Here is a 12793-nt window from a genome sequence, read left to right as displayed (position 1 = left end):
TGCTTTTGATTGCCCCACGTTAAAATGAACAAAAAGAATAATATTTATATATATAACTTTAAATAAATAAATAGAAAAACCACGGTTCGCAGCCCCGAGTTTTTTTTTACAATATTTTTTAATTAACTTCTGCCTTCCTAGCCGTTAGGTGACGTCGGCCAGGTTTTTTTTAGATCAGAAAAAATGATTTATTTTATTTAAAAAAACCCTAAATTTTGTTATATTTATAAATATCTTTATTTTCTCACAAAAATCTTCATCATTTTACATATTATCCTTCCTTAATTTTTCATCATAATTTTATCATTCTTTTTACATCCTTATTTTTTTCTATTTAACTTAATTTTAAAGTTGTTTTTAAAACAAAACAATCTCTTCATTCAATTATTTTTATACAAACAAACGTTGTTTTTAAAACAAAACGAAAACTTGAACATGACAATGTATTTCATTATTTTAGTTGCAAACACAAAAGACTAGCTAATTCACAAGGCTGCTCACATTTAGTGCTCATTCGCCCAAAGATTGCAACAAATCGTCTTGTAGGTTGTTGTTTGCGATACGTGAACAAAATTCTCCCCAACATGGAAATAAAAATGTTGCAATATGCAACAGTCACAAATTCTTCCCAACTTTATTAACGTGAAAACTATAAAAATGTGAATATTAAGAGAGTCAGAGTGATGGATAATGTTTCACATTCTCATAAAATCATTCTAATTACTATAACAAGCACATTCAAAAAAGATAGCCATCGGTCAAATAAGAGATGAATTCTACATAAAGCAAGATAGACATAAAATGGGCATTCTTTTTGTTTTCTTTTTGGAAAGATGCACTCTCACCTTACCATTGGCAAGTTGTTTGTCATACTCAAGCTTTTTGACCATTTTCTTAAGTCCTGCAAAGCTACAACAAAAGTATGGACACTATTCAGCGGTCTGTGCTCCTAGCTCATCCACAACACTCCCAAGGGAAGATTGAGAATCATTTCTTGACAACCTTATGTTGGAATCATAATGTAATAGAGGAACCTTCCTCCCAAAACCTTCTGGTCTCCCAGGAAAGCTTGTCTCAAGACCCATTAGGTGAGGTTCTTTCCGATTTATCTATGGAGAAGATGAAAATACCTATAGGATGGCTTAAAACACTAAAAATGTAAAGTCTGCGTTTTGAGTAGTCAAGAGTAATACAATAATATATAAAAATACACGCCAAAGGGATTGATACGATGTATCAATCCTCTATTGTATAGAACGTAAAAACAGATAAAAACACAGAAGTTATTTTATGTGGTAAAACCCCACCTCTTGGGAAAATTCACGGGACCTGATAGTTCAAGGCAAATCCACTATAAAATGATGATTACAAGTAGTATACAAACTTGTCCTAGATACCCTTGACAACGTATACCAACTTCTTCGTAACTCAACTTGTCACAGGATGATCTTTCGACACTCCTTTATGTTGAACGCAATACTGGTCATGATTCCTTCAAGCTCGACGGAGTTATTCCAACTCTTCTTATGTTGAATATGATACTGGTCACGATCGATTCAAGCTCACCGGAGAAAAACTATCACAGCGGTCTTTGTGCCCTCAACCGTATGAGTCACCGAACATGAAAATGAATGCAATATGAATACAAAGATAAATCACCAAGATAATCTTACTCTTGATGATTTATCCTTTTAGAAAATAAAGCACAACAAATTTCTTTTGTGTATATGAAAACTCAAGAAATACTCTATTCGTTGAAAGTTGTTGTTCGAATGAAAATCAAGCCTTCCTTTTTATAAAGGTTCTCAAAACTGGAAACAAGATCAATTAGTCCTAATCAACCGATTAATTTGCCATAAACAAACTAATTGATTTCCAATCAAAAAAGACTTTTAATGTTCAAAATTGGAAAGTAATTTATAAAATAAATTAATCTTTCTTAAAATAAAAAGTTTTCTTAATCAAAATGTTAATCAGATTGTGAGTTTGAAATAATGTTTGAAATACCACAATCAGGATGCATGATTGAATGAAGAATTTACCTTAGTGATCGTTGGTTGACATATAAGTCTTCAGAGCATATCTTGGAATTTTGATAGCCACCATCATAATTAATTTACCATCTATACTTAGTCTAATTTGTCTCTAGGAAATGCCAATAAAAAATCAATACTAACAGAAGATGAGCCGGTCATGAGATTTTCTCTACAACTCCAGCTCCTAGTTAACTTTAGGTTTTTAGAACTTGACATATTTGCTAAAATATCATGCGGAAAATGATTCTTCAGGGGAAGGACTACCAAGAGAATCAATGGTCATTTGTATATCATGTAGTCTTTGCTCCAACGTGCATATGCAGAACCATTTTGCATCAAACTCCCTTCTCTATTCTGCATTCACTAGGGTAGATATCAATTCTTGACCTGTTACCCTTGTATCCCCAGATGTCCAAACAGATGTTCCTTAATTGCTAACACTAGTTAAGGCATGAGATCCAGAGTTCTTGTCCCAGCTTGACTCTTCCATCTCAATACAGGGAACTTCTTTGCAGTAGTCATCAGTACCTTCAGTAGTTCCACCTACAGTTTCCTCAGGACTGCTCTCATTGTCTCTTTCATCAAAATGAGGATTGTTGAACTTTCTAACACCATTCGGATAATGAGAATCAACCACACCTGATGATACTGAATATTCATCGTCTGACATATCCCATGCTTGCCATTTAGGATAATGATTGTCTGAAGCTTGAATGGATGATGATTGTCTGAACCCTAAACCCTAAGTCTGGAAGGGCAATAGGTTTTTTATTTTATTTTATTTTATTTTTTTTAAAGTACAAGAGATAGTCTAAACTAAAGAGGAATGAGTTTCTCACACACGCACAACTGATGTCATCGGGGTTCAAACCCGAGACCTCTTGTCTACAAGTCAAGGCCTTTTTCACTTGGCTAAACCCCGTTGGCCAAGAGGTTCTTTCTAAATGTGTTGTGTTTTTGTTTTTTTATATCAACATAATCTTTTATTATTATTATCATCAAATATAAACTTCATTAGATAAACTTCAATAGTACAAACATCAACATGACATCTAAAGTACAAATCTAAAGAGGGCAACAAACTAACATGTTAAAAACAAAACTATATTTCTCACTAAAACTACTAGCCCACATCACCACAATTAACCATAAGCCCAAAAAAAACCAACAAACCCAACATGACCCTAAAGCAACCCATGAGCCTAAATGAACCCTACCACCACCACATGATGAAGCGTCGTTGTGACCACACCCACCATTGCATCCGTAACATATATGGGGAAAATATAATTTCCAATGATCTACCTGTGCATTAGAGTGAACAAATTAACGAAATAAACAACCCATTGTGAAAGAACAATTGGGTGATTTCATCAAAGACTATGTAGAAACAAATTTAGAGAACATGGGCATTGTTAGAGTGTGGGTTTTGAAAGAATCACTACTACAAAAATTGAAATAGACGACGAGAAACCACCGTCGTGTGCAAGGTTTTCCAACCGTCGTGAAATCGACCGCCATCTTTTGTACTATCAACAACGACGGTTAATACCCGACGTTGTTCAGGGATTCAACATCTAGATTTATTACTAACCGACGTGTAATTATGATATAATTAGCCTAAAATGAAATCTCCAACAACATTAGATGACGGTTTTATCAAGAATGGAGACATCTGCAGACTATTACATGTCAAGATCAAAAGAAGAACCGACGTACAGATAATTATCCACGTCTCTAAATGAAGGAAAAAAGACTTTGGATAAGTTAGAAACCGTCATGGTTAATATTTACTACGTTAAAAAAAGAAAGAAACTGACGTGTGGACCATAAACAACGACGTAAAAACAAACCAACAGACGTTTAAAGAGTATTACATGTCATTTGTCTTTCAATAACCGCCGTAAAATAAAATAACCACAAACTGCACTAGGCATCACCGACACTCAATGTGTTTATCAACGTCTCGAAATATAATACAAACCGACGTTTTAACCAGTTTCCATGTCTAGTTTTTTCGAGAATCGTCGTTTAAATAGTGCAAAGAATGCCCTTTGACAGAGGTAGACGTCACTTTTTCTAAATAATCGACATCTAAAATATTTAAAATGACATAATATTACTTAATATTGACGTACAAATACTTTCCCCCACGTCGGTTTATGTTAAACGACTGACGTTATAAATAGTATTCTAAGGCATGGATAGAAACATAACCGACGTGGATTATAGATTTAAAGTCCGTTATTTTAAAATAAAGGATGTAGTTAATTACTTCACTACGTCTAGAGATCCACCTGCTTAACGTTGTAATTACTTACCATGTTGGTTCTTATTACATAATGACCGTGGTTGTCCTTTTAAAAGTCGCTTGTTTGACCAGCCGTGACGTATGTATGGGGGGAGACGTCAGTTGTTTTAGACTAGCAAACGTGCATAACATCTGTCACGACAGTTAATGGAACTGAACGACCTTTATTTTTAGATTTAGACGACGGTTTATTTTAAGCAAACCGTCTTGATTTCTTTTTCAGATGATTGTTTTTTTGTTTTACTGTCTGTTGCCTTTTTGAAACCCGACGTTGTTTTTATCTTAGACGTCTGTGTTTCCAATTTTTATCCCTGACCGTCGTACTTTACAGCTTTAACCCAGCTTTTTTAATTTTTGATTTGTCTTGCCCAAAGCCTACATTATGAAAAATATAAGATAAAATGTTGTACAAAATTATTAATTAATGTCATACAATTAACTGAATACTAAGATCATACATTACAACAATCAATCAATCCATATATCTTCACACCCATCTCTAATATTTTCATTCCCAAACTCACCCACTAGGTCATCAAATGTGTCAACATTTGGTATCCCTCTAGTAAATGACTCACACTCAATTCTAGTATCACCTAGCACATCATCACCAATAACATCATTATATTCTCTATTAGGCATTGATAACACTATCGACCAACCACGATGCATTGGGTCGTCAACATAAAATACTTGTTTGACTTAAGAAGCCATAACAAATTGGTCATTCTTATGTCCAATTTTACTCAGATCTTACAAGGGTAAATCCAAGTTCGTCGACTACAAGGCCCGAAGTGTTATCTATCCAATCACACCTCAAGACTGGGATTCTAAACTTTTGGTAGTCAAGGTCCCAAATTTCTTGAATAACACTATAAAAACCCATATTTGAAGACAATAGGGTTTTTATCCTTGGCACTAGCAACTTGCATAGTATGTGCAAGTAAATAAACTCCACTATTTTGGACAGTTTGCACATCATCTTGTGTCTTGGTGTTAAATTTAACACTATTAATAAGATAGCTCCTATATGATGGCACTGCCATGCTTGGACCAGCTACTAGCCACCTCAAATTTTCTGATACGCCATTATGCTCTTCCCCATTAAGTTTATTTTGAACCTACAAATTAATCATATATACCTTAATTCAATCTAACATATAAAATGAAAGAAAATTAAAAGTTGAATATGCATGTCATTCAATAACATATATATACCTTAAAAGTGGAGCCATTGAATGAAAGTGTTATTGTGCTTATCTTGTAGACACTTTGTTCTCTTTCTAAATTTTGGATAAGTGGTCTTGATGTGGATCATATGTTCCCTACATTGACACCAAAAAATCAAGCATTATGATTCCTTGTATATAAGATAAACATAAGAAATTAATAATATTTAAAATGGCTCCATATGAAAAATAAAAGTTATACGTACTCGATGTAAGGTAGGACTTCCTCCGTATTCTCCTAAGACATATAAATGTGCCTAGTTTAACAAGTCCCGATCAACTAAGCTTACTGTGCAACCTGATAATGGCTTCGAAACTCCCATCTTCTAGCTTGAAGGCACTCCAACTGTAATAACTTCAGATAAATGCTCGGTGCAAAACTCTACAGCTTCTTCAACTATATACCGCTCAGCAATACAACCTTCCGAACGAGTACGGTTCTGAGCATACCATTTTAGCACTTTCATATACCTTTCAAACGGATACATCCATCTAAAATATACTGGGCCACATAGACGAACTTCTCTGACAAGATGTACTACTAGATGAACCATGATATCAAAGACTGAAGGGGGAAAGTACTTCTCAAGCAAACACAAAGTAACTACTACATCTTCTTCCAACTTATCTAACTTGGAAACATCCACCGTCTTTGCACATATAGCATTGAAGAAGAAGCACAATTGAGTTATTGCATACCTTGCAAGGCTTCTCTAAAACATAACGAATTGCCGACATGGAAGCAATTGTTGCATCAAAGTATAACAATCATGATATTTAAGTTCAAGAAGTCTTGAATCTTTTAAAGATACAAGATTTTTTATATTTGAACAATAACCTTCAGGGACCTTCATACCATAGGAAGAATTGCAAACCGCTCTCTTCTCTGCTCTTGAAAAATTCCAAGGCCCTGGAGGCAAAGCGAGTACGTCTTTGTCCATACTCGGGTTGCAAATCAGTTTTGACCACCATGTTCAATAAATCTAACCGAGCAACAATCCCATCTTTATTTTTTCCAGGGATCTCCAGCAATGTACCAATGATATTATCGCAAACATTCTTCTCAATATGCATAATATCTAGGACTTGCCTCACATGAAGGTATTTCCAATACTCGAGATCAAAGAATTTTGATTTCTTCTTCCAACAAACTCAGTCACCATCATTCTCACCAACACTTCTCCCATTTTTCGAGCCCCATATGCAATTAATATCTTCAACAATGTACAACACTTCTTCTCCATTTAATAGCTCAGGAGGCGTGCCATATTCAGGTTTCCCATTAAAAGCTGCACGCTACCTCCGATATGGATGATTGATTGGTAACCATTTTATATGCCCAATGTAACAAATTTTGTGGCCATTTTTCAACTTGTGACTAGGTGTATCATCGCCGCATATTGGACAAGCTTTATATCCTTTAACGACACAACCAGATAAGTTCTCATAGGCAGGAAAATCATTAACTGTCCACAATAATACACCTCTGAGTGTAAAGTATTCTCCTATATGTGCATTATACACTCCTCTAATCTCATCCCATAGAGATTTTAAATCATCAATCAAAGGCTCTAAGTAGACGTCTATATCATTTCCAGGCTGTTTAGGACCGAAAATCAATAAGGTCAACATCATGAACTTCCGTTTCATGCATAACCATGGTGGGAGATTATATGTAACTAAGATAACTGGCCAACAACTATATCTGCTACTTAAAGAACTGTGAGGATTGAATCCATTAGATGAGAGAGACAATCTCAAATTTTCGGCTCTTTACCAAACTCGGGCCATTTATCATCAACAAGTTTCCAAGACGAAGAATTCGCTGGATGAGACATTTGACCATCAACTGATTTTCTAGCAGCATGCCAAGTCAAACTCTTAGTTGTCTTATGTGATTGAAACATCCTTTTAAACCTTGAAATTGGAGGAAAATACCACACCGCCTTCACTGGTACACCCTCTTTCAAGATTGAATCTTTGCCTTCCTTCCACCTTGAGACACCACAAGTAGGACAATTAGTTGAATCTTCATAATCCTTCCTATACAAAATGCAGTCATTGGGACATGCGTGGATTTTCTCATAACTCATCCCTAAAGCAGACAATGTTTTTTGGCCTCGTACATAGAGGAAGATAGTGTATTTCCTTATGGAAACAAATCTCCTTGAAGTATCAATAATTCTGTAAAACAAACATCACTCATCCCATGTTTTGCTTTCAAATTATATAACTTCACCAAAGCCGACAACATCGTGTACTTACTGCTACCAGGGTACAAGGGTTGATCTCTATCTCCAATCACATTGGCAAACTCATAAGGATCAAATCCAATATCGCCTAAATCATTATCATCCATCCCTACTTTTTCAGAAACAAAACTGAACCCACATTACTCATCCTCTTCCACATTTCTACTAGAATTAGTAGTCCATTCCCAAGGTTCTCCGTGCCATGTCCAAATCTTATAGCTTTGGTCAATTCCATTAAAGTATAAGTGGTCCCTTATAATTCCAACTCCAAACAATCGAATATTCCCACATTTAACACATGGACAACGAATATGAGTTGTATTTACAAGATTTTCTACAGCAAAATTCAAAAATCCTTCCACACCTAACTCATATGCCTTCGATCTTCTATTCCGCATGCATCCATGACTTATCCATCTCACACACTATAAAATCATACATATAATAAAGTAAAAAGACCAGCAATGAAACACTACTATATTGATAGAGAAGAGAACAAAGTGGGAAAAATGAAAAAAATTGCACAATAATCAGACGACGGTTTTTACAAAATAATCGTCACATAACATATATTAAGACGACGATATGTCTATTTACCATCATCTTTAAGCAAACAACAAGATATTATGGTTGAATAACAATGACCGCGGTAGTAAATAAAAAGCCGACGTATACTAAAAATTTAGACGACGGTTGGTGGAAACCAACCGTCGTTTTCAAAAAACCAATGCCTAATTCTTCCATCCCCATTCCATTTCAAAGAACCCTTAGCAGAATGCAAACATCAAAACATAAAAGAACCCATATTAAGAAACCAAAGTTGAGAGAATATACAAACTAACAGAATATTTAGAGAGATCTAAGAGAATATTGAGAGAGTGCTGAGAGAATATATACAAACTAATAATAAGAGAATATTGAGAGAGAGCTGAGAGAATATATTTACATGGATATTGAGAGAGAGCTGAGAGAAAATATCAAATGCTTGAGAGAGCTCAGAGAATATACCCAATGCTTTGAGAGAGAGCGACAACTTTAAGACAAATTTATGTTGAAGAGAGAGAAGGAAATACTTTAGGGTTAAATGGAAATTCGGAAAATTTTAGATCCCGGTCAAAAATTTCAAAGGACTGAGTTTATTAAAGACGACAGTAAATACAACCCAGTAGTCGTTTAATTTAAGATTTACAACGACGGTTATGTTACATTTACGACGTTATATTGTGTTTTGACGTCGCCCATACAAAAACCGACGTCTAAAATATTAAAAAATTAGCTTTGGTGTGAGTTTCCTGGGATTCGAAGCGCGTATTGACCAAAAAGAGCGAAAGCAAACCGGCGTCATTTCAATAAAACCTAAACTCTAAACCCTAAACCCTAAATTTTACAATAATTATAAAAAAAAAATACACAAGTACGAGAAAAATGAACCAAAAATTGCTATGGACTCCTTACAACAATGCCTTCTATATTATTAGGCTAAAATTTATATTAAAGAATTTTCAATTTTATGACCACCAATGGATCACATAAACCTTAGGGTTATGTAATGCAAAGTAGTAATGACTATTGTGCTTTGTCTCTAAATCATTTTGACATTATATTTTTTAAAGATTTAGGGGAGATAAAATCTTCCAATGAGTGCATAGTAGTTGTCTGTTTATTTTGGAATTTGTTTTGAAATTATTATGAATATTGGGAATAAAATATAAAAGTCATGCAAAAATTGAATACAAAAGTACATAACTGACGTTGCATCAGTTTACAACAACGTTAAGTAACACATGACGTCGTCCGAGTAAACATTAAACGTCGCAATGTAATAACCGCCGTGTTTAGTCATTTACAACGTCAATTCCTGTTCTGATGATGACGTTGTTTATGGATACAACGTCACTATTTAACCTATAACGGACGTTGTATATCTCTTTTTTATTTTTTCGTAGATTTCAGTTTTTTTAAAGAAACGATGTGTATATCAACCTTAAATAACGTTTTTGAGAAATGTCGTCGATGTATTGTTTCCCGCTATAATAAGACGGCGATGGTTTATATATAAGAAACGTGTAAAGATGAATGAGACGTCAGATTTTGGGAATAAATTTACATTTTTATGATTTATTTTCATTTTAGTTCATTTTAACACATTTATATTTTATACAACAAAAAAAAAAATTTAGAAACAACAATATATTTCATTTGATTTTTTTTCATGAATGTTCAAATAATTACTAAAAATATGTTTATATACATTGTCAAAAATTTAAAGATTTAGGGGAGATAAAATCTTCCAATGAGTGCATAGTAGTTGTCAGATTATTTTTTGGAATTTGTTTTGAAATTATTATGAATATTATGAATAAAATATAAAAGTCATACAAAAATTGAATATAAAAATACATAACCGATGTTGCATCAGTTTACAACGACGTTAAATAACTCATAACGTCGTCCTAGTACACATTAAACGTCGCCATATAATAACCGCTGTGTTTAGTTATTTACAACGTCTATTATTATTCTGATGATGACGTTGTTTATGGATACAACGTCACCATTTAACATGTAATGGACGTTGTATGTCTCTACAAATTTTTTCGTAGATTTCAGTTTTTTAAAGAAACCGACATGTATATAAACCTTAAATGTCATTTTTGAGAAATACCGTCGATGTATTGTTTCCCGCTATAACAAGACGGCGGTGGTTTATATATAAGAGACGTGTAAAGATGAATGAGACGTCGGATTTTGAGAATTAAATTACATTTTTATGATTTATTTTCATTTTAGTTCATTTTAATACATTTATATTTTACACAACAAAAAAAAAAAATAGAAACAACAATATATTTCATTTGATTTTTTTGATGATTGATCAAATAATTACTAAAAATATGTTTATATACATTGTCAAAAAATTAAAATACACCTAAACATTTTTAAATAAATGTATATTATCAATTATTGTTTTGTATTTGCTTGTTCACGAATTCTGCCCATTCTAGCCTGATTTCGTCAGTATGTTCTTGAGTATACATAACTGGTTCCTTTTTCTTGTCAAACTGCAAATAAAGAACAAAAACCGACGTGTTACAAGTAACAAAACGACGGTTTTGAAAGCAAACGTCGTGGTACTAAAATAAAGAAATTATATATTAAAGTTTAATTTCTTCTCAAAGCCTAGGCCTGGATCATGAATTATATCTCTCATGAAACGCATCACGTAATAGCCACACTCTACATTTGTTGGTTGTCTAGGAATGCCTTGTAGATTTTTCTATATGGGTGATTTACGTGATGATTGTTTCCCTGTGTGAGAGTTATACATTTTGATTGACCTGTTTCAAGAAAACAAAAAGTGTTAATGACAAAACTAAAAACCAGCTTCAAAATTATTAATTGTCGTGGTAAATAAATGAAGACGACGGTTTTGTAAAACAAATGACGTTGTAGTTTATATCCAACGTCGAAAAATAAGAACCTGTCGTTGTGTTTCATTCTAGCGTCGGTGACGAAGAAACACGATGTATAACCAAAGTTAATTTTAAATAAAAGTTTAACAGAAAAAATTAAAAAGTCCTAAAATTAAAAACAAAATCGACGTGGTATTTCAATTACGACGACGGTTTCAAGAAAATACTGACGTTGTAAATGATTGAAAACATCGGTTATAATATACCGTCGTTTTGTTTTCACTACAACGTCGGTATTGGAAAAAGCCGTCATATCAATCAAATGCAGATGTAAAAAATCATAGGTTTTCATAAATAAACTTACGTATTCACTATATTTCTCATGTCCTCATCAACAGAGCGGTTTGGCAATGAATTCATGTAATAGACAGTCTCCTTAGCTGGTCTCACAATTATTAACACCCAATGATCCCTACACAATATTATCCATATATATATATATATTAAATATACTACAAAAAAATATATTACAAGGAACCAATTAAGTATAGAAGGGGACTAACCTTGGATTATAAGGCACCAAGTAAAATTGATCCCCATCTGCCTTTTTCAGGCTTTCTGAGAGATGTTTTGAGCGGTGAGATAACATGTTCCAGATTGAGAGCTGACTTGTCCAGGGTCCACAAGGCCAACAAGTTTTACCATATTTGCCATTTTTAAATAGTCAAATAGGTACCTAATTAAATATATGAAATTCAATTAAATGAGATTTTAATTTAAAAGAAAGAAAATGTAAAAAAACCAAAATTGGATTTCTAGAATTACCTCATGTATACTGCAATCACTGTGGCTCCAATCTCAACCATGATAGCAAACTGTAAAATGTCTTCACTTAAGAGCCAGGTATGATTAGTGCCAAACATTTCCTCAGGCATGTGAACTGTAATGGTCTCGTTAGAAGGCTTCAACTTGGTCTCTACATATTGGCATAGGGCTAACAGAGGAGCTGGCATGTCAGGCTTTGAGAGATCCTGTAACAAGAAATAAATAAAGAAATAAAAGTTAGTGTGTTCATGAAGTAAAATAAAAGACTCCAACAAATCAACAAAACCGACGTGGTATGTCATATCAATGACGGTTTCTAGAACATACTGACGGGGTAAAGGTTATAGACGACGGTAAATACATAACAGTCGTTGTGTAAACGTTATAACGTCACTACACAATAGAAAGGTCATCTAGGTTAAACTAGACGACGGGTTTTAAAATAAACACCGATTTCAATTTAAAATTTAAAATTCTGAAAAAGCAAATGTCAGAGATTTTACCGTTTGATCTTGACGGTTTTCAGTAGCATTAACATTAGCATCATTCGTGGGATTGTCTTCATCCAATTCAAGGGCTTTCACATTAGAGCAGCTTGCTTTGTCAGACATTGGATTTTTTGGGCTTTGCTCTTGAGGAATTGGAGGAATTGGAGTAATTGGTGTAGTTGGTGTAGTTGGAATTTTACTGAGCATGTTGGGATCAAAGTTGGGAATTAGTTGACTGA

The 12793-nt window shown here is 33.8% G+C and overlaps 1 pseudogene; it reads right to left on the bottom strand.

The window, feature by feature from the left end:
* Positions 1-6872: 6872 nt before the first annotated feature.
* LOC148916331 (uncharacterized) lies at positions 6873-7782 on the bottom strand (annotated as a pseudogene).
* Positions 7783-12793: the final 5011 nt, after the last annotated feature.

This window comes from Prunus mume, linkage group LG6, assembly GCF_029339155.1.
Source record: "Prunus mume cultivar Tortuosa linkage group LG6, ASM2933915v1, whole genome shotgun sequence".
Classification (NCBI taxonomy): domain Eukaryota; kingdom Viridiplantae; phylum Streptophyta; class Magnoliopsida; order Rosales; family Rosaceae; genus Prunus; species Prunus mume.
The sequence above is the reverse complement of the archived record's forward strand: the minus strand, read 5'-3'. Positions and strand labels throughout refer to the sequence as shown.